The 23,158-nt window shown below is 50.4% G+C and overlaps 1 long non-coding RNA gene across 1 annotated transcript; it reads left to right on the top strand.

Annotated features, from left to right (window-relative positions):
- The first annotated feature begins 1,284 nt into the window (after positions 1-1,284).
- On the top strand, positions 1,285-21,175 carry LOC116633265. Its single transcript, XR_004299601.1, has 5 exons — positions 1,285-1,926; positions 7,502-7,563; positions 9,335-10,158; positions 17,239-17,425; positions 20,636-21,175. It is a non-coding gene; the product is annotated as an uncharacterized LOC116633265 (long non-coding RNA).
- The last annotated feature ends 1,983 nt before the right edge of the window (positions 21,176-23,158 follow it).

Below are 23,158 nucleotides of genomic sequence, written 5' to 3' on the forward strand. Positions count from 1 at the left end.
GTCCTTCCTGGGGCCACAGGACGCGGCTTTATTTGGAAATGGGGTTGCTGCAGGTGCAGTTAGTTAAGACGAGGTCAGAGTAGAGCAGGATGGGCCCCAATCCAATATGACTGGTGTCCTTGCGAGAAGAGACACAGAGACACACACAGGGGAGAAGGCCACATGGAGACAGAGGAAGAGACTGGAGGAGATGTGTCTATAAGCCAAGGAGTGCAGACCACCACCTCCCACCAGAAGCTGGGAGAGGCCAGGAAGGACCCCCTGCTAGAGGCTCAGAGGAAGCAGGGTTCTGCTGACACCTCATTTCAGACTTCCCGTTTCTACAGCTGGGAGACGATATGTTTCTCTCCCATTATTTGTGGAACAATGTGTTCGTTAAGGCATTGCGAGGAGACTACTGTAGGCTTCTAGCTCTAAAATCTTCTATGTGGGGTGCACGCACCTAAAATCCTCCCCAGATTAAAGTGAATTTCTGGAGGACAGGTGCAGAGCATTTGCATGGACCTGGGGAGATTTTGCACTCAGGAGACATTCGCAACATCTGAGGACACTCTTGGTTGTCACAACCGGGGGATGGGGTGCGGTATGCTCCTGGCGGGTGGGGGCACCACCACGCACAGCACAGCCCCCACCGCAGAGAATTACTCAGGCCAGAATGACCATAGTGACCGAGCCGACAGCCACTGGCGGACGTGAATATCGATTCTGAGCTCCGTTAAATGTAAACTGAGGCACATTACAGTTTTCAACAGTTTATTTGAGCATACATCGATTTGAACCAAGCAGTACCCCCAAAAGATGATCAGAACGCTCTATCGACAGGAGCTAGGGCAAGGACTTTATAGAGAAGACGGTGAAGCAAAGCAAAGCAATTATTTGATTGATCATAGCATAAGCAGTTGCCTTATTTGGGAGAGCCTCGTTGGCTATGATTGGGTGGTCCTGAGTTTCATTTTCGAGGATTCAAGTGCCCTGACTGTGGCTTAGGTTTTGGTTTGCTTCCGTAGCGACTGAGGCGTTCGAGCCGTGGTGTAGTGGGCTCGTCTGGCCGGGCTGCCTTCAGGACCAGCCCCGAGAGCTGCCTGTGCCCGGTGCCTGGTGCCCAGTGCAGGCAATCCAGGTACCAGAGCTACAGGATTCTTCAGTACGGTATCAGAGGATCTAACCTCGCTAAACCGAGCCTTCCAGTTGATATAACCCCTCCCCCACCCCCATGCGCGCGCGCACGCGCACACACACACACACACACATCCTATCAGGATCAACAATAGGGTTTGCCACGTCTGCATCGTCCATCTCCGCGGCTCTTCTCACTCCCTCCTTCTGGGCTCTTGGCACGTGGTGTTCGCCATTCGGGTTTGGCTTGTTGGCTTTGGCACACTCGAATGGGAGCTCCCCGAGCTCGGGAACCTGCATGGCGAGCGTTGCGTCTCTTGCACGGGTGAGGATGCGCTAGGTACCCGCCAGAGGGGCAGCCACGGATCTTGGTCTCCCTGGCGAGACGCTGACTCTCTGGGGTGAGGACGTGTCCGTGCACCCCAGCGGCCAGCGCGGACAGAGACCCGCCCCCGCACAGCCAGTGGCCTCCGAGCAGCGGATGGAACCTAAATGCAAAGGAGGACAGCCCGAGGGGACGTCGTCCTGAAGCCAATAGCCCCATTTCTGGGACTGACATATGTGCATGAAAATGGTGTTTAATTGGCTAAAACCAGAGCTGTCAGCACCTCATCAGAGAGCCTGAAAATAGATTTTCAGCACCTCCTGCTTCGGCTCGGGAACGACAGTGCAGCCGCCCCGGACCGCGGAGCTGTTGGAGACGTCAGCAGGCGTCCGTCTGTCTGGGGAGCAGTTGGAGCTGTGCTTATTCGATCAGCGGCGTCCACGGCCTGGAGGAAGCTCGGGGTGCTGAGGGGCCCTTCATTTCCGGTAGGGCCAACAAACCCATTTGTTTCTTTTGCTTAAATAATGGTCATCATTGTTCCCTTGGGCCCAGCACGTCATAGTTTGCAAAGCGCTTTCCCATTCCCAGCGCGTCCAGGAGGGGGTCAGGCGGGATTGTCACCCAGTGTCCCGGCTAAGGGGACCGAGGCTTACGCAAGGTCGCGCGGCTGTGAACCGCTGTGCCTCCTCTGGTTCCTCCAAAGGCCTTCTTCAGCATCATTTTCTGCTTGTAGGCACGCCCTCCCTACCCGGGGGGCGGCCAGAGCTTGCCCCACACCAGTTTGGGAATGAAGTCATCCTGGGGACCCCTTCTCACGCCCCCTCCCCCCTTCTCAGTCGCCGCTGGGTCTTTCCTCCTCCTGCCTGGCTCTCTTGGACCCCAGGTGTCCGCCTCGAGCCTCAGGCCCTCTGCCTGGTCTCCATCCCAGGAGTCCAGCTCAGGAGTCACCTCCTCTGACCCTCTCTGCCCGGTGGGGTGACTGTCCTCTGCCCTCCTTTGGCCACCAGATTCCAGAACCTTCTCCCGAGGCTGGAGGTGGAGGTGGAGGTAGAGGTAGACCACACTTCGACAGAGTTTGAGGGCTGCGTGGAACTGGGTGGCATCCACAGCGGGTTTCACTGAGGACAACAGAAGGAGGGGGTGGGGCGCCTGGGTGGCTCAGTTGGTTAGGTGACTGTCTTCGGCTCAGGTCATGATCCTGGAGTCCCAGGATCGAGTCCCGCATCGGGCTCCCTGCTCGGCAGGGAGTCTGCTTCTCCCTCTGACCCTCCTCCCTCTCATGCTCTCTGTCTCTCATTCTCTCTCTCTCAAATAAATGAATAAAATCTTAAAAAAAAAAAAAAGAAGGAGGGGGTGGAGGGCAGAGGGGTGGGCAGGGCTAGCAACGGAGGGGAGCTGTTACTACAGCCAGCTCTGAGGGGACAGGGCAGGGAGTGCCTCAAGAGGGGCCTGCCGGTGGCCTTGACCAGAGGCCACCCAGCAGGGCGTGAGCATGCGCAGTCAACAGCACCCCCCCCTCCGCCGCACCGGCAGACCCAGCAGAAAGCCAGAGGATGAGGAGCCTGGGTGAGGTGCACCAAGAAGGGTGGGAAACCTCCAGCCCGTGGGCTTCAAATAGAGCAGAAAGGCCCACACTGGCCCCATCAATGAATCGCCACCAGGGGCGGTTTGGGGTTTCAAAATTCAGATTCCCTGGCCCTGTCCCCATCTCAGATATTCTTTTTTTTTTTAATTTTTTTTAAGATTTTATTTATTTGAGAGAAAGAGTGAGTGAGAGAGAGAGAGAGCACATGAGCAGGGGGAGAGGGAGAAACAGGCTCCCCACTGAGCAGGGAGCCCGATGTGGGGCTCGATCCCAGGACCCTGAGATGATGACCTGAGCCGAAGGCAGACACTTAACCAACTGAGCCACCCAGGCGCCCCCCACCTCAGATATTCTGAGTAGGGATGTGGGGTGTCTCCAGAACTGGCTTTTTAAAAAATCAGTGATTTTTCAGAGGCAATGTCAGCACAGCATGAACATTCTCTCGGGCAGCCTTTTGCTCAGGTCACTGGGAGATCTGAGCTCTGGTCGCATCCCAGTTTCGCCATGTGCCTCCCGGCCAGTCACTTCCCCATTCTGGGCCAAGCTGCACAGATGTTGCTAAGTTGCCAGCCATGCAGCCAGCCCATTAGCTCTGCCCTAAGTCCCAGGGCCAGCTGAGGGAAGACGGGGCTTGCCGTGGAGGTGACGCTCCATGCCCCAGCTCCCGGCGTGCCCCAGCCCTTGGAAGTTGACGAACGCTCACAGTGGAGGAGCTAACAAAGGTGCATGGCGGCCCTCTGCGTTTGTTGGTCTATGAATTGTATGTCCTCCTGACTGAATGGAGGTCACTGATGTTGGGAACCCAGGACAGACACGGGGAGGCTGGAGGGAGGGACAGATTTATATGGATTCATGAGGCCTCCACACCCCACCAATCAGGCCTCCATGGCAGAAGGGGGTCGGTAGGGTGATGAACCACAGTCCATAATCCTTGGGGAGCCTTGCCTGGCTCCTCTGGACCCCTTACTTTGGTTGGGGGCACCAGGTATGACCTCCAGGAGGAAAGATGTAGTCTGTCCCCAAAGGTGACTGTGTTCTCAAGAGGCCTCCATGCCCCACTTCCTGCACGTGCGCCGTGAGGCCAGCTGGAAAGGGTACTCTCACTGCCATTGTAGGCCATGGGCTCTTGTATGTGAGCCTATGGCTGGCCTGCCCCTCCCTCCCTCCCTCCCTCCCTCCTTCCTTCCTTCCTTCCCTCCCTCCCTCCCTCCCTCCCTTCCTCCCTTCTTCCCTCCTTCCTCCCTCCTTCCTTCCTTCCAAGATTTTATTTTACAGAGAGAGAGAGAGAGAGAATGTGAGCAGGGGGAGGGGCAGGGGGAGAGGGAAAGAATCTCAAGCGGAGTCTGCGCTAAGCGCAGAGCCCGACACAGGGCTTAGTCTCACAACTCTGAGATCAACTTGAGCAGAAACCAAGAGTCAGATGCTCAACTGATTGACTCACCCAGGCGCCCCTGGCTTGCTCTTTCTGCCAAATGCTGTCACTGGGGTTCATTTATCTTTTATCCTGAATGCCTGGCACAAGCCTGGCACCTAGTAGGGAATCAGGCCGTGTTTGGCAAATAGACAAACACAAGATCTACTTGGACTTCCCTTGTGTATTGCCAGCCAGCACCGAAGAAACAGCTGCCTATGTTATCTCCCTGACCTTGAATCCAGCTTGCAACAAAGTCCACCCACTTGCCCCACTGCCCAGTGGAAACCCAGCTGCCATTTTGTAGCTAATTCTTAGACATTCTCTGTTGGTTGAGAAGGACAGTAGCTGAGTTAGCTGGGTTAAAAGAGTCCCAACCACCTCCCCAACCAGGTCCAGGGGAAGGGATTTGCTATCCTCAGGGTTTATTATTCTTGCTCTTACTATTACTGCTGATAATAGTTATCACTTACAAACGCTCAGAGAGGTTAGGGGACTTGCCCACGCTCTCCCGGGTAATGAGCAGCCTCATCCTTTCTGGTGTCTCCAGCATAGACACTGCTGACCAATACTACCCCTGCCCCCTGCCAATCAGCCCTTGTCCCTTGGTTCCTCTGTCATCTTCAGAGAAGACACTACCTCTCTGTCTTCAACTTCTTGTAATATTTCTTCTCGGTCCTCTTTTCTGGCACTGGGTTATCTTCTACACCCATCCGGGGGCACTCTGAGCAGTCAAGGATTGCTTTTCTGGGCACCTTGCCATCCTGATGACCCGAGCTGCCATTGCCTTCAGCCTGGTTGGTCCCTTATTGTCTTGGGCCTGAACTCATAGTTGCCTCCCACGCAATGTCCTTGGGGAGATCCATCATCCTTGCAGTCTCTGTATCTGAAAGCTCCCTTGTCATCTTCCCACCAAAATCTGTCCCCTTCTTCACCTCCCAGACAGTGCTGTTAGCTAAAAGCTTTCCTCCCTTTACTCAGACCAGTGGGGATGGGGGCAGGCAGGGCCAGGACTTGAACCCAAGTTCATTTGAGTCCAGAGTTCAAGCTCTTAATCCCACCATGAAAGGGGCAAATACATCATTATGAGAGTATTAGTTGTTTTTTTTAAACAACAGATCTCTCTATATATACTTTTTGAAGACTTTTCATCACTTGGCCACTTTCCACCACTTGGCTTCCCCTACAATCATGCCGCGGTGTCCCCACTGATGTTCTCTAAGGCTGCTACAAAGAGAAGCCTCGCGTTTAAAGCATAACACTGAGTCACACAGTGCTTGCACCCTGGTATTAAGCTGAGTCACGCCGGGTTTCATGTTTCCGAAGCACTGAGAAGCATCTCGGTTGGCATTTCCCACCCTTGGGGCCACTCTCAGAGCCTCCAGCCTCCTGAGCTGGGGATTCTTCCTGCCTTGCATTTATAGATTCCCCAAATATATATTTTAGCATCTAGACCCTGTCCTGAGCTCTGGGGATACGGTGGGGAATAAGACACACGAGGTCCTTGCCCTCCTGGGGTGACATACAAGTAGAGGAAACATGATTACAGGGAAGGGTCATTTCAGAGTGTGATGGCATTTGAAAAGAAGAGGGTCTATATGATGTAATGACGAAGATGGGGCGCAGTGTTAGCTGGAGTGGTCAGGGAAGGCCTCCTCAAGCAGGCGATATCCAAAGGGCGAAAAGGAGCCACTGTGTGAAGAGATGGGAGGGGAGCAAGTACAAAGGCCCTGAGGAGGCCTTTGTGGCCGAAGCAGAGTGGGTGAGGGCAGTGGGATTGGGAGGTGAGGTCAGAAGGAGCAGGCAGGAGCCCGATCACTCCAGGCCTTGAAAGCCATGTGAGATAGTCTGAATTTTGTTCTAGGTCAATGGGCATTCATCTTATTGGGTATGCCGTGGATGCAAGGCTCTGGTCACTCTTTACTTGAGCCATTTCTCAGGGTTGTGTTTGCAGAGAGCAAGCTTGAGACATGTAGTAATGTCCCCTTCCTAACAGAGAACAAATTTATTTCCTGCCTGCTATAAAAGCTCAGAGTTTCTCTCCTGTAATGCAAACCCACAGCGTGTACAGGCATTCATCTAGGCCCATCCATGTCACCCCTGTGGGAATAGGGGCTAAGGGACCATCAGTGAGCCTGCTGGTACTGCCCACTGCTCTTGTTGTGAGTGATGAAGTCTGTTGTCTCTGACCCAAGAGTCTCATGTCTCCTATCAGCGTCCATGAAACCAGCCTGATTTGTCAGCTTTCAACCCAGTGAGATCTCAGCCCCTTCATAGTTCTTGACAGGATGGCTTTTGGAACTTGCGAAGACAGGGCATGGGTGGAGAGGATGAAAGAAAACCAGTCAGGAGGCTCTCACAGTGGTCCAGATGAAAGATGCTGGCAGGTCAGCTAGGAGCCAGCTGTGGAAATGGAGGAAAGTGGGCGGATTTGGGATTTCATTTGGAGGCAGAGTTGTTGGTCTTGCTGAAGGATGTAGGGGATGGAGGGAAGAGAGCAAGTAAAGGTAACCGCAGGTGTGTGACCATGCACTGCGTGGCTAGCGGGTACCACTCGGTGAGATGGGAAGGCTGGTAGAGGAGCAGTTTGATGAGCTCTGGTTCAGCCATGTGAGGTCCGAGATCTCTGAGAGACACATGGTGAGAGCATGAGGGTCTGGAGGTCGGCAAGAGTCCTGGGCTGGACGCAGGGACTGGGGATTTCTGGCATGCAGGTGCTGTGGAGAGCCGCGTGGGGGGCTGTGGGCCCCTCCCCACCAGGAGCTGAGTCCTGCGTGCATCCTGGTGGAACCTCCCATACTACCCCAAGTGGGACCCTGGAAGGGCCCCTCTGTTCCCCAGCCCTCCCCTGAACTCCCAGCAGCCACCACTCTCTCTGAACCTACCCTGAGGGATGGCACGTCATAAACTAGAGAAAGTCTCCGGAGCCAACGGCCACCCTTCAGAATCCTTGAAATCTGGATTGAACCCCCTATTCTCAGTGTGCCAGGGGGCAAATGACTTGGCTTCTTTAAGCCCCGTTTCTTAACTCCGTAGAACAAGAATGACAGTACCCACCTCTTAGGTTGTCCTGTGGATTGAACGTGATACTTCCTGCGAAGCGTTCCGCACGGTGCCTGACGCACGGTAAGCACTCAGCAACATTGGCTGCTGTGTCTATCCCTTCCTTTCGTTCAGGGGCTGCTTGTAGGGTGTGGAACTCTAGGCGGGGCCCCAGTCTAGGCTCTGCAGACGCAGCAGTGAACAAAACAGGAAAGGGGAGCTCACATTCTCATGGAGGGGGGCGTAGACTGTGAAAAACTCATGGAATGGAGAACAGAAAAGCAGGGCTCAGTGGGGCCTGTGCTGTGCCACCCAGATGTCCCTGCAGAATGGCAACCTGTGTCCCCCGCCCCCCCCCCACCCCTGCAGGGAGCGTGGGCTGCCAGTGGCTCTCGGCTTAGTCTCTCTCTGTGCTAAGAGTCCTCATTCAGGCTCATACTTGCTTCCCAAGGGTATCTGCATCTGGTGACTGGTCAATGTGGGGGTGTAGAGGCCGTGGCTCAATTGGGATCAGTTCTGAACTGGTTTTGAGGCCTTTGTTGTGCAGTGGAGTCTGAAAGTTTTAGTTGGATGGATGGATGGATGGACGGACGGACAGATGGATGGATGGACGGACAGATGGATGGATAGATGGACGGATGGATGGACGGATGGACGGATGGACGGACAGATGGATGGATGCCTGGGGCTTGCTGTATTTAACCTATTCACCTGAAGTCCACTCTCTTTGGTCCTCCCTGTTGACATGAAGCAAACCTGCTCTCTGCCCATCGTACCGTGTGGTCCACAGCGATATTCTGCCACTGGCCAGCCTTTTCCCCATTAGCTGTTTGAGGAAGAGCACGATCATGTGGAGTGTGCATTAGCTCTGGACTCAGAAAGACCTCAGTCCAAGCTTGACTCAGCCATCCTGCTGTAGAGGATCTGCTGTGCATCTTGAATTTCTTTAAGAAATTATGTTAGGTGCTTGCCTAATGCAAGACACCTGGTCCGTGGCCACTGAAAGTCATTTCCCTCCTCTCCTTCCCTCTCTCCCGATTTCTTCTGTCATTCCTTCCTGAGTTTCCATCCACAGAACAGCAGCCACTAAAATGAAAAACTGTCATGTCTCTGCATCCCGCTTCTTTGTGAAGACATTGTGGGTAAGCTTAGGTTGAAGTTTAATTTTGGAAAGGATAGTCAGAAGTGGAGTCAGAAATTAGGAAAATAGGGGACTCAGAGCCACTATCCATAACATAGAAACAGTTGCTGGCGCTGAGCTACCTGGTGGATGAGGTGAAAAGGGGAATGTGATCAGTTGCACAGCTCTCATGATCAGAAAAGGAAGAACCCACCAGTCATCCCAGGAGATCAGAAATGGAGCGTTCTACACACAACAGAAGAAATTAAACCCCACGTCCTTCTAAATTTCTTCAGTTGAAAGAATTTTGGAATGCTCTGCTTGCCTGTTGCTAGTAGAATTTCTACATAAAACCTGGACCGAGTCAGGGGGGAGGGAAAGGTGGAAAGAAGGGAAGTAGAGGCTATGAAAACATTATTATTATTACACATAGCAATAGGGCTTAAACTAACATCTCTGATCTGCTGTGCCTCTTGTGGAGAAATGAAATGCATATGCACACTGGCCGGAAAAATGCTCCCGCCTAATTGCCAGTGGATGAAGCACTTTATTTATAGACATCCAGAAGGAAATTTGGCTCCCTGCTCTATAATACGGCAGGGAACGGGGCCAGGTAGCTGCTGGCTCCAGAACATTCTGTGTCCCATACGGCAGGAATGTGGAACCACTTTCCATGTAAACACAGTGGGTTCTTCTCTTTTCTTTCTTATGCTTTTTTTTTCTTTTTAATTTTAGAGCTCTTTGAAGAAGAACGCACTTAACCATGAACGCAAGGGGTTGGTCACCCCCTCCGTGTGGCGGGAGACCGACCGCCAGAGCTGACTTCTCTTCCTCATGTTCTAATTAGCTCCCAAGGAAATGGGGAGGATGGGGGTGCAGCCAGCTCCCAGATTCAGGAGACAGTGCCCGAAGGCAGTCTGACATTCTCAGCCCCGACGTGAGGACTGGGGACGCTGCAGAGAATCTAGTAATGGCTCAATCCGTGGGCCCTTCATAGCAGGGACGTCCCCTAGGAGGGAAACCTTTCCTCCACTGCACTCCAGGGCGGGTCAGGGGAAGCCAGGGAGAGCTGCGGAATGCGGGCTGGGGCGGGCCCTGTTCCAAGACAGAATGGGAGCTGGGATTTGGGCCGCAGCTCAGGTTCCTCAAATGGTGCTTCAGTCCAAGGAGAGAGGCCCCGAGCAGAGCAGGCCCAAGGGTGATAACAGAGAACACACAGACAGTGCCTTAGAGCATCCAGAATGCTCTGGGCTGCTGTCTGTCGTGCGTTTCTGGTCGGCCAACACTGATTGCTAGGCACGACGCACGACGGACGGGCTTCCGGGGGAACAGCAGCAATTGACACCCGCTGGTTCCACCTGCAAACAAGAGCCGCACCCCCTGAGTTTGCAGCCTCCACGCCCCCACTGTGGCCCAGGCCCCCGCCTCCTGCACGTCACCTGGTGCCCGCAGCGGCCTCGGGACTGCTCTGGTGGCAGCCAGTCATGCTCCTGCGGACCGTTCTCCACGAGGACCTGGGCGGATCCTTTTTAAAGTCACTCACATCAGGTCACTTAAAAGTAAGTCGAAACTACACCAGGTAAGTGAACAGGTAGAATGTCATCTGCATAAAACCTTCCAAGAGCCTGGTGACGGTGACTTTATGTGTCAGCTCGGCTGGGCTCCAGCACACGGTTAGGATTCAGACACGAATCTGGGTGTTGCTGCGAAGGTCTTTAGTAGATGTGGTGAACATCCACCGAGAGCCTTCGGACCTGCTCCTTCCTCTGCTGGGCACACCCTTCCCAGATGTCTACACTCTTGCTTCTTACTTCACTTCTTCCTCTGGTCTCTGCTAAAATGTCACTTTCCCTGACCACCTGAACACTCTGCCTGTCACTCCTGTACCCCACTTTCTTCCTCCCCCCCCCCCCCCCCCCCCCCCCCCAGCCCTTGAACTGAGTACCATCTAAAGGAATACCTACGTCCTGGCATTTTTCTCTTTGTTTTCTTCCTCCTCGCTTGAGAAGGGAAGCGACCTGAGAGCAAAGGCTTTGGTTTGTTTTGCTGACTGCTGTTTCCCCAGGACCTGGGTCTGTCTGGCACATAGTAGGGTGCTGATTTATCTTGGGCGGCTCAGGCCGCCGTCACAAAGTCCCACAGACCGGGTGACATAAACAACAGAAATGTACTTTCTCACAGTTCTGGAGGCTGGCAGTCCAAGATCAAGGTTCCGGCAGTTTCTGTTTCTGGTGACAGCCCTCTTCCTAGCTTGCAGATGGCCATCTCCTTACTTACCTTCAATCACCCCCATAAAGGCCCTCTATCCCTAAGTGCCATCACCTTGAGGGGTTAAGGTTGTAACCTAAGAATTTGGGGAGGGGACCCAGTTCAGCCCATAATAGTGCCCAACAAATGCCTGTTGAATGAATGAAGGGGCAAAGTGGGTCGTGTGATCACGATTCAGAGGACCCTAACGCGCCTGAAAAGTTCAAGAAGGTTCTAGAAGAGAGGGCTCCTGAGTTGAACCTGCAAAGCCACTCGGTGCTGATGGGCCTTCTATTACAATTCTTTCCACCTCACAAATCAGAAAATCAAGGCTCAGTGACGTTCAGCAACTCACCCAGCGCCGGGACTGAGGACCAGGAAGCCTGCTGCTGTGGGTGCATCAGTGGGGGTCAGTCAGGAGACTGAAACCACACCGGGTATTTTGTTGCCCAGGGGTTGACCAAGTATACAGTTGTCATCTGGACAATGAAAGGGTAAAAAGAGCATCAGAACCGTGTAGGGATAACAGCTATAGGAAGTAGCTACCACCTGCAGGGAATGAAGGCAAGACTTTGGAATTACTACACGGACCCCAGGGCCCCGGCCCCCGAACCCAGAGGAGTCTGTGGGGAGGGGCGGCACAATGAAGGGGTTGTGTGAGTACCGGAAGAATAGCAAACCGGATCTAGCTGATCCTGTGGACAAGCAGAGATACGGGGGTGCTCGCGGGAGGAGCCTCTAGGAAGAGGGGGCCCTACCAGCGAGTGGTGGCCTTGTCCAGGCTCTTTGGGGAGAAGGGCATCAGTGAGGTAAACAACAGTGTCTGCCACACTTCGAAAAATCAGAAATAATGGATGCCTGGGTGGCTCAGTCGGTTGAGCATCCACTTCTTGATTTTGGCTCAGGGCATGATCTCAGGGTCTTGCGATTGAGCCTCATGTCAGGCTCTGCATTCAGCAGGGAGTCTGCTTGAGATTCTCTCTCTCTCCCTCTCCTTCTGCCCCTCCCCCTGCTCGCTCGCTCTCTCTGAAATAAATAAATACGTGTTTTAAAAATCAGAAATAATAAGAAAATTGTTTCCATTTGAGACAAATATCAAGTGTAATTTATATGATCAAACTTAGCGCTCTTTTCTATATTAAAAATCCGATGAAAGGAGGAAAAAAACTTTGCTGAAATTCTAGCAAGCACTTTCCATGATCATCCAAATGATATTTTTTGGTGGCAATGTATCACATTGTCCCCTAAGTCAGAAAAAAAAAAAAAAAAGAATAACTTCTTCAGATCATGTTATTAGCTAGACTAGGAGGGTGCTCTATACATCTTTAAAATTCTTGCAAAGTACAGTTTGATGTGTCCTCTGACGAATATAGAAAAAACTGTTTCAAATATTAAGTCATTTGGAGGGAAAATGACTTAATTTCACCCAGTCTCCTTCCACCCCCTCCCAGCGAATGAGAAAGAAGAGATGAACGGCAAAGTGTAAGCCAGGGTTCATGGCAACACCTGGTCAGAGAAGACACTCTCCCCCAGCCCGCACCAGCTCACACGGAGCCTGGGGGACACCTGCGGGACAGCTGGGCAAAGTCTTTGCTTCTGGACACAGCTGGTCACCAGAGGTTGTGCCATAGTAGATATCCTAAGCTATATTGAATCCTTACTTTGTGCCAAGTATTGAAAAATTACAAACTCATTAATCCTCTCTCGCGCAAAAAAAAAAAAAGAAAGAAATTAGGCACATTTTGATCCGTATTTCACAGTAGGATGCACTGAGGCTTAGAGAAGTAAAGTAACCTGTCCGAGGCCATGCGGCTGGCTGAGCCCGGATTTCAGCCCAGTCTTTGTAACTGTCAGGACTGGAAGGTACCTCAAATGGTATGTATCTAACATAGGTCACCAAGCTCAAGAGAAGAGAGGCAATGTTCCCAGTGCGCGCAGTCAGTTCCCCTGACGGCTGGGAGTGGGCCGGATCTCGTGGTTCTCCGTGGAAAGCTGTTGCTGCACAAGTCCTCAATTGCAAACCAGAAACCTCACTTATATCCTGTGATTCTAATAAAAAGGGTTGGGGGGACACAAACAAAATCAGGAAGAGGTCTTGGAGAAAATGGACCAAGAGAGCTGAATTTATTTATTTATTTATAAGATTTTATTTATTTGAGAGGGTAAGAGCATGAGTGGGGTGGAGGGGCACAGGGAAAGGGAGAAGCAGGCCCCCCGCTGAGCAGGGAGCCTAACATGGGGCTCAATCCCAGGATCATAGGATCATGACCCAATGGAGGTAGATGCTTAACAACTGAGCCACCCAGGCGCCCCAGGGAACTGAATTTAAAATACAAGGATCCTGGGTGGCTCAGTCGGTTGAGCATCTGCCTTCAGCTCGGGTCATGATCTCAGGGTCCTAGGATCAAGCCCCATATTGGGCTTTCTGCTCAGCAGGGAGTCTGCTTCTCCCTCTGCCCCTACCTCCTGCTTGTTCTCTCTCTCTCTCTCAAATAAATAAATAAAATCTTAAAAATAAATAAATAAAAGACAAGGATCATCAGTATCTACTAAAACTAAGCCCAGGCTGACCTTTTGACCCAGCACTTCTACCCCTGCGTGTCCTATACCCAAGAGAAACGTGTGTTTCTCAAACCCAGAAGACATGTACCACAATGTTCATGGGAGCTTTCTTCCTAATTGTCTCCAACTGGAAGCAACCCAGGTGTCTGTCAACCGGAGAATGGATAAATAAATTGCGGTATATACATGTAATTAAATACTACATGTATATACCGCATAAGAAAGAATCCATCATTGATACACAAACATGATGAATTTCACAAACATATGGATGACCAAAGTCAGTTGTGCCCGTGTTTGAAATTCTACTGGATAATTCTATTTACAGGAAGAGCAAACATGGGCAAAACTCACTGCTGGGTAAGGAAATCAGAAATGGTGATCACGGTGGGGGAGAAGGATATTGACTGGGAGCACGTGTGGGAGCCTCCTGAGGGTGATAAACAAGTTCAATGTCCTGATCATGATGGAGGTTACAGGATGCATGCTGTCATGTGCCGAGTTGTATGCTGGAGGTTTATGCATTTTACCGTATGTAGGTTATATCTACATTGAACTTTATTTTTAAAAACAAGTCAAGCACAGGAACCTCAAGTGAGGACAGGGACGAAGGCAGTCCCCTCTCTTGCCCGGGCACCAAGCACGGTTGTGTGGCACATAGAAGACCTCAGTACATTATTGTTAGAGGAAAGCATGTATGAATGGCATCGATAATCTCATATGAAAAAAACACACTGGCTCCTTAGAGAAGGGAAGGAAGTGGAAAATGAAGCTAGACAAAACATTCAGGTTAATATACCGCAAATCTCCATTTATCTATCCAATTTGGGGAAAGTGAAAGAGTGCTAGGCAGCCATGATTACAATGCCAGCCCTTGTTTTGGTTGACAAATTAATCTGCCCAGGATTTGGGAAGTGAGGGAGCATCCCCCTGCATCATCCCACAGGCCAGGCGGCCTCATCTGATTTCATGGGAATAGCTGGAGCCTGCCTGATTTTCATGTAGATTACTCGAGAGCTGAATGTAAATTGATGTAAATCAGGGAAACGGATCAGTGGCCACGATACCTCATTCTCCATGGTGGGGCCTCTCCTGTGCATTGACTGGCCAGTGGCTCTCTGGGTACCTTTCCAATCTGAGCCAGGCAGCCTTCTGGGGGTGGAGCTGTGGGGGGGGGGATCCAGGGAAGCCCAAGGGGAGGTCATGTGGGCTCCATGGAGCCCTTGAGGAAATAGGGTCTCCCAGGAAAGAGATCGATGACAACCACCAGCAGTGAAGCGCTCTGCAAGGGCGTCGGACACATCTCGGCTCTAATTGACACATCGAGTTGCAAGCAGAAGGTGGTTATGGTTTTTATAAAGGCAATATATGCTCGTTGTAGGAATTCTAGCAAATTTAGATAAGCAAAAAGAAAAGAATAACGAGGACCCACAACTCCACCAGTCACGAGTAATCAGTTGAAATGCGGATGTGCTTGCTTTCAGACCTGTTCTAATATAAATGCAGATATGTATGTCTATGTAGGGAATTTGTGTTTTTATGGTTTGTCATTTTTAACTGTTTTATTCCTTTGGCTCCATGTAATGAGCTTAGAAACGGAATCGGGATAAATGAGGTTTAGCCAGCGGTAGATTTTCCATGGAGCTACAATGCTTAAGCGACAGAACCCCCCACTTATTCGTCCCCTTCCAGGGTCCTGTACCTAAACTTGCATTCATCATTTTGTGGTCTTTTCCTTAAAGAGGGCTCCCCAAACCATCTCTGTGCTCCACAAAACTTGATTCTATGCCAGCATTTAACCATAAGTCAGTGCTAGGGACTGAATTGTGTCCCCTGAAAAGATATGTTGAAGTCCTAGCCCCCCGGTACCCGTGAATGTGATCTTATTGGAAAGAGGGTCCTTGCAGATATAATCAAGTTAAAATGAGATCATACTGGATTAAGGTGGGTGCCGATTGGCGAGATGCGTCTACAAGCCAAGGCATGCCGAGGACTGCCGACCACCACCAGAAGCCAGGAGAGGCAAGGAAGGATTCTCCCTTAGAATCTTGTGGACACCTTGATTTCAGATTTTTACCCTCCAGAACCGAAAGAGAATGAATTTCTGTTGTTTTAAGCCATGCAGTTTGTTATTTTGTTACGGCAACTTTAGAAAGCCAGGGCAGCCAGTGAACCCCAAAGCTTGCTGGGCATCAGAATTACTGGCAAGACTGAGGTGACCAATGGGAGGCTGCTAGGTGAGTGAGGGCCCAGAACAATGGAAGGGAGCATGTCGGTGGCATGTTCTTGGCCCACAACTGGCCACCTCTTCAGTCTGCACACGTCCCGTTTAGTCGGCGTCTGCCTTAAGTAGTGCTGGATTAAAAAGAAGCACACGTTCTTGTTTTGACTTGACTTTCTCTCCATTGACCCAAGGAGAGGAAAGCAAGTTCGCTGAGCATCCAGGTCTTCCCTTCTGTCATTTATCTGTGTAAATGTCCTGGTAGCTCCCCGAGGTAAGTAGTATTATCCCCATTTTGCTGACAAGAAAGCTGAGACTCTGGAAGTTGACGCAGCTTGCTCAAGGTCACAGTGAGCAGGTGACTGAGCCAGGGTCTGAGCCTAAAGGCTTCTTGCACCGAAGTCTGTGCTCTTTCCTCTCTTGCTTCCCTAAAAAGGGGCTCTGAATCTCATGTTGAAATTTCAGCTCTCGTTGTCCACTGTTGACCAGCCAGTCGGTGAGCCCATGGTGAGCACTCAGTGAAGAAGGAAGAATCCTCCCTTAAAAAACAAAACAAAAAAAAACTTCAAATAAAAAAAAAAATAGGGAAATAATAACTGTTGGTGCGTACGTGGGGAAATCGGGTCTTTATTTTGCAGTCGCTGTCAAAAACACTTCTGTGTTTCCTCAACCAGTTAAACATAGAATTACTACATGACCCAGCAATTCTGCTCCCAGGTATCTACCAAAAAGAACCAAATGGGTGTCCCAGAAAAAAACTTGTACCCGAATGTTCACAGAAGCAGTGTCCACAATAGCCAAATGGTGGAAGCCACCCAAATGTCCATTGATGAAAACATGGATCCACAAATGTCCTATTTCCCACGCCATGGAGTATTATTTAGCCATAAAAAGGAATCAAGTATTGACTCCTGCTATGGATGTGTCAATGGATGAACCTTGAAAACACTATGCTAAATGAGGGAAGCCAGTCACAAAAGGCCACATACTGGATGATTCCATTTACATGAAGTGTCCAGAAGAGGTAGATCCACAGTGACAGAATGCAGACTGGGATGGGGGTGGGGCCCGTTGCTAGGGGCTGGGGGAGGGGAGGAATGCGGAGTGTCTGCTAATGGGTACAGGGTCCCCTTGGGGGAGGATGAAACTGTTTTGGAACTTGATAATGGTGATGGTGCACAGCATTGTGCATGTATTAATGCCACTCAATTGTACACATTAAAATGGCAAATTATATGTTATGTATATTTTACCACAATGAAAAAGATTTCAAAAAAACAAAAATCTTCAGTGGATTTCTCATGATGCTGCCTTCTCTCCGCTCTCCCGTTTCTGTCACAACCAGACTTCTCCGAGGAGCTGTCCCTACAGGCTATCCCCACATGACCATCACCAGCTCACCCGTTATGTCCTCCTGTCTGGCTTCAGGCACCATCGTGACCCTGACATTGTCCCATTGGGTCACCCTTTCACCTCTCCCCTTACCTGGCCTGAAGGCATCATCAGACAATACGAACACACACACATACACACACACACAAATACACACACATTTTTTTCCATCTGGGGTGAAGTGTCCTCCCTGAAGACTGTTTTGTTCCTGACACAGCTCACTCGGCATTGGAAACTTTCAGACTGACACCTCAACACTGACCTTGAGCAAGGTTTCATTCTCCAGCGGGAGAGACGGCGCAGAGCCCAGCAATTATGCGCTGATGGCCGTCAACCTAGCTGTCCCAGAGATTCTCGCCCCAGCAGGCATCACATGCGGAATATATATTCATGAGAGTCAAAAGGTAATTTGTACGTGTCTCAAATTGCATCCTATCTTTCCCCCCTCAATTTTCCTCTCCTGCAGAAGGTAAAATTAAAGGCTTCAGAATATTACACCTTTGAGTAGTTACCGGGGGTGACAGGGTATCAAGGTGTCAACGTTATTGACAGATGTGACAGGTTGGACTTGGCCTTGGAATGTCCCTTTATCACAGCTACAATCAGGGCACTTTGTAACAAGGTCCAAGAGACAATAGCAATTAATTTAGGCACAACACAACCACCGTGAAAACTACAATTTCGCCAGCACACCTTCAGAACACTTCGGGGCTCCCTGGGGTTCAACTTCGTTGAAAGTCAGAGGTGACAAAGCAGAGGGGTTCAGAATCAGGCTTTCCTCTCAAGACAACCCGGCACACATCCAGGCTCTGCCCCTTTTCAGCTTTGTGGCCTTGGACCTGTCACTTGGTTCTCCGAAGTTTGGTGTCCTCCTCCGTAGATTGGGGGCAGGACTCATTCCTTTAGCATGGGACTTCTCTGACGTTTCAAGAAACACATTTCCCCACCTTTATTATGTGCTGGGCACGGGGGCAGGATGGCGATCCAGCCAGGTGACTCCCTGCCATCCACCATGTGCATGCTAGAAAAACTACAGGTACAGAATTAGGGCAAGGACTGGCTTCCCATCAGCCTTTAGTGAGTGCGAGTTAACATTATTTTGAGAACATTTTTTCCTTTTTTACTGAGATATCACATGCTGTACAGTGCAGAAAGTATACTGCTCAGTAATTTTTTTTTTAAATAGACTTTATTTTTTAGAGCAGTTCACAGCAAAATTGAGTGGATGGTACAGAGAGTTGCCTTATCCTCCCTGCTCCCACCCATGCACAGCTTCCCCCATCGTCAACATCCCCCCCACGGCACCTTGAGCATTTGCTATAGTCGATGAACCTGCCCTGACACATGGTCATCACCCACTGTCCATACTCTACCTTAGGGTTCCCTCTTGGTGTTGTATATTTAATGGGCTTGGATGAATGTATGATGACATGGAGCCACCATTCCAGGATCATACAGAATAGTTTCACGGCCCTAAAAACCCTCTGTGTTCTCTGCCAATTTATTCCTCTCCCCTCCTTCTATCCCTGGAAACCATGGATCTTTCTACAGTCTCCAAAGTTTTGCCTTTTCCAGAATGTCATACAGCTAGACTCCTACAGTGCATAGTCTTCCCAGACTGGCTTCTTTCACTTACTGATAGGCATCGAAATTTCATCCATGTCTTTTCACGGCTTGATAGTTCAATTTTTAAAAAATAAAAACGAATAATAGTCCATTGTCTAGTGTACCACAGTGTAAAGCTCAATTAGTTTTTCAGGTGTATACATATGTAACCACCACTCAGGTCAAGAGATAGGCCATCTCTAGCCCCCACCAGGCTCCCTTGTGCCCCCTACCGGACAAACCTCCTATGGGTAACCACTTCCCTCTCCTACATCAGCAAGAATTGGTTTTGCCCTGTTTGAACTTCATAGAAAATCGAATCTTATACTTATCATTACTCTTTTATATCTGGCTTCTTTCATTTAACCTTATGTCTGAAAAGTTCATCCATATTACATGTAGAGGAGTTCACTTTCTCGTCGTATTGCGTAGAAATCTGTCGATTATGTGGTGTATCTTGAAACATGAACATGTCTTGTGGATCAGACCCTGAGCCGGGTCCCAGAGCTGGGTCCCAGAGCTGTGCCACCACAGTCCCTGTGCTCAGCGAGAGCACAGGGTAAGGGTGGACGTGAACCATCCTACATTCCACCTGTCTCATCAGGTGTAACCAGAACAAGGAGTGTATTATACTTCATGGGAACGCTGCAGGGGAGGAAATGTCATTTAAGCGCTCTGGGAGCTCTTATAAGGTGCCCAGCCCTCCCTGAGGAGCCGGGAGGAGAGTAAGGTGGACAGGCTATGCCTCTTGCTCTTGTGGAGCTGATATCGGGGCAGGGGGAGTAGAGACAAATTGCAAAGTGAAATGTGCTATAACAGAGGGGGCACAGCGGCCTCTGGAAATCCAGCGGAGAGAGGGGCCCTCCCAGCCTGGGACTCAGGGAAGATGGAGTAGACACTGTGGGCCTCGCCTGCAGATATGCCCCCCTCCATCCTCACAGCCAAGCCTTCCAGGTGCGAGATTTTTTTTCTTTTCTTTTCAAAATGGTGACTACCTCTTCCCAGAAGGTTGAGCTTTCCCCAGGGCCCAGAGGATGACTGCTGATTGGCCCGAGCCAACCAAGAGGCTCCTGTTCCCCACTAACCACTGGCTCAGCCGAAGGCATGTGACAGGTTCTGGCCCATTAGAGCTGAAAGGAAGTCACGTGGGGTGGGTGAGGCGTGGGGGGGCCTCTGGGAAACATTTTCCTCGCTGATGTTAAAAAAACACGCACGCACACCCAAAACCCTCCCTGAGGAGTCTTCCCACTTCTATGCCTCTGGTCGTCATTGCGAGTAGGTGACGTTGTGTATTTTGCTCATGAAACTGCTAGCAGAATTAACCCAGAACTTCTTATCTCTGGACTTCTAGTTCTGTGCCATAATAAACCCTCCGTCACCTGCAGACAAAAACGTTGCAGTTTATAGTCTCAGACGACAAGAGTTCTTAGCTGAGTCTTCAAGGATGCGATAGAATTGACAGGAGGAAACTCCATGGAAGGGACGCCAAGTAACTTCGCGTGCAAACCGCGACAACACCAAGAGTGAAAGTGGGCATTGCCAATGCTTACCCATGGGAGGAAGGGCCTAAAGCAGCTCTGCCCTGGGGAAAATGGGACGCAAAGACACAGTTTCTGCTGCCTGGCAGCTGGGATGCCCTAGATCAGTGTTCCACCATCCAGCCGAGCCTCAGAATTTCCGGGGGGAGGTTGAAGATCAAACCAAATGAATGAGCAAGTTGCTTGCAGGTGACCTCTTTGCAGCCGGCAGGCCATGGTCAGTAAACTCACGGCGGGGACGGGGTAGGGTCGGGGTGGAAGTTCTACCCTGGGCCTAAGGTACCCCCAAAGTCTTCAGGGTTCGGTGGGGGGGGGAGGCAGGATCCATAGGAATGGGGCTACTTGCCTGATCAGCCACTGTCCTCACTCTTAGCCCATTTTATAGCTGGGGCTTCTGAACAAGCTTTCATCTGTGAATAGGAAAAAAATGTGCACTGCTTATAATATTTATTTTTATTTTTTGGAAACCAGATTTCCTATTGTGGAATCCATGGAACTAGGGGTCCTTAGCTGGACTTCGAAGAACTGGGGGAAGTTTCTGGAATCTGAAGCAGAAATCTGCGGCATTTGCATAGTTACATTTTTTTCTGGGAAGGAGACTCAGTGGCTTTCAACTATTATGAAGGGCTCTTATCGCGAAAGGTAAGGAGTCAAGATCACTTCTCAAGGAAATGTGCACCCAGATCTCCTGAGGACCTCGTTAAGGTGCAGATTCTGACTCTGGATGTCTGGGTTGGGGCCTGAGTATCTGCATTTCTCAGGGACTCCCACCTGACACCGCTGCTGCTGACGATCCATGGACCGAACTGCATGACCAGCAGTCTAGAGCTGAACCGCCCAACCTGGGAGGGACTGGCCACATGTGGCCCCTGAGCTCTGGAGATGTGGCTCATCCAAATTGAGATGTGCTGTAAGTGTGAAATACACGGCAGATTTCAAAGACTCTGTAACCCAAAACGTAAAATCTTTCACTAATAATTTTTATATCGATTGTACGTTGCAATGGTAATATTTTGGAAGTATGGAGTTGAATACAATATATTATTTAAATTCATTTCACCTGTTCTTACTTACTTTTAAAAAATATGGCCAGTAAAAAAAAAAAAACAACTTGGATTACATAAAGCTCACATTATATTTCTTTTGGCTACGATTAAATGGCAGCTGACTCAGGAATGAAGAACTGGTGTGAGGCAGTGGAATTTGGTCCCACGGTCAAGCAGCTGAACAGTCTAGAGACCTGGGGGACCAGTCGCTTCCCTGTCCAGGCCTGAGTTAGTTCCCTGTATAATAGGGAGGTTGTGAGAAGTATTACTGAAGGCTCCTCTCAGGTCTCAAAGGTCCTGCAGCTCTGACATGAGCTCCCCAACTTCTATAGCTTAATGTCTTCCAGAATCTTCCAGAGAAGCAGTGCAGGGGTCAGCGGTGCATGGTCTGGGGCAGACTGCCTGTGTCCCCATCCTGCTTTGCAAGTTACCGCCTGTGTGGCCTGGGGCAAGATGCTGCACGTCTCTGCTGGACCTTGGTTTTTCCTTCTGTAAAATGGACGTAATAATAGTACCCATCTCACAATGTTGATTAGGGGAATTGAAGAGTTCATGCCTAAAAGGGTTCAGACCATTGCCCGGCACACCGCAGGCCCTCCATTAATAGGAACTGTTTTTATTCATTACAAGCCAGAGTTAAAACCCACAGTCCACTCCTTCCATGTGAGATGAGCTTAGCCTTTTACTTGTCACCTTCCATTCCCTCTTGTAAAATAAAGACATCAGTTCTGGGAAACAAATGATATTCATAAAGTGCCTAACACTGTGTGTGACACACTGCAGGCCCCGAATAAACGGCAAATCGTCATCCTCTTCTGCGCTTTTCTGCTATTTTTGTGTTTATCCCACGGACAAAGAGCTTGTTGTGTTTCATCAGACAAAATGTCCCCACCCAACTGCACTGTGGTTCAGCGCAATGTAAGCTGGAGGGAAGGCATCTTTTTCATCAAGATGAGGTCTAGCAAGTACCTTTTGGAGATCTTTTCTAGGCCCCGCCCAGAACTTGATCAAATCAAAAATTAAAAAGAACAAAATCACTGTGGCGAGCCAGCTCCCATAGCAAGGAGCTTCCTGGATGGCTCCCAAGGGTCGTGGCACTCTTTGATCCATTCGCAAGGCCTGGAAACTTGAAAACTGCACTTCGAGGCTCTGCGTTTGCCTCCTCTCCTATCTGCGCTGTGTGTTTGGGTCTCGGTCGTAATGTATTTTAGGTTTGCAGCTACATATGACACTTCTGGTTTTGCTTCGCCTGCCTGATGGGGTCCAGAAGACTACCCATTCGCCCTGCGTGGGACATTGCATTTCCGAAGTGGAGTTGCCTAGCGGAAAGGCCTGGAAAAGGATTTACGGGTGGTGGGGAGTTGCCGTTGCATGGAATAAAAGATGGGTGAAGGGGCCGGTCCCCACTCAGGAAAGAGAGCGTTTTTGTTCCAGGAAGCTGAGGACCACAACTATTTCAGACAAGTCGGCTTGGCAGTTCCAGTTCCTTTCTGCCGAGCTTCGCAGAAGGTTGAGGGCTCATCAACTGTTCCAGGCTTTGAAGCAAACAGGCAGTTGTGGTGTGGCTCTGCCTCGGGCGACCTGGCCTCGGCTTCCTGGGAGGCGAAACGGGGCTAATGCTACATTGCTCCCCACTTAACTGGGAGAATTCGAAGGAAAAGGCGTGAGCTGCTAGGTCAGACTGAGAATGGGGGCTTCGTAAATATTTATTGAATTGAAAACCCATCAGACGAGGACGCACCGTCTGGGGGAAGGATCCATGAGAAGCACTTTTCAAGCTCTGTGGCGAAAATGCTGAAAATCCGTGAATTCAAAATGGCCTCCGCGGCCATGGTGAGGGCTTCCTGTAGGCTCTCTGTGGTCGGTCTTGTAGGGGTTGTGGGCGGGCCTCGGGGGAATGCCCTTTGTGGGTGGATATTGTGCGGCTGGCTTAGGAAAGAGAGCCCGG

This window comes from Phoca vitulina, unplaced genomic scaffold (assembly GCF_004348235.1).
Source record: "Phoca vitulina isolate PV1807 unplaced genomic scaffold, GSC_HSeal_1.0 scaffold7, whole genome shotgun sequence".
Taxonomy (NCBI): Eukaryota; Metazoa; Chordata; class Mammalia; order Carnivora; family Phocidae; genus Phoca; species Phoca vitulina.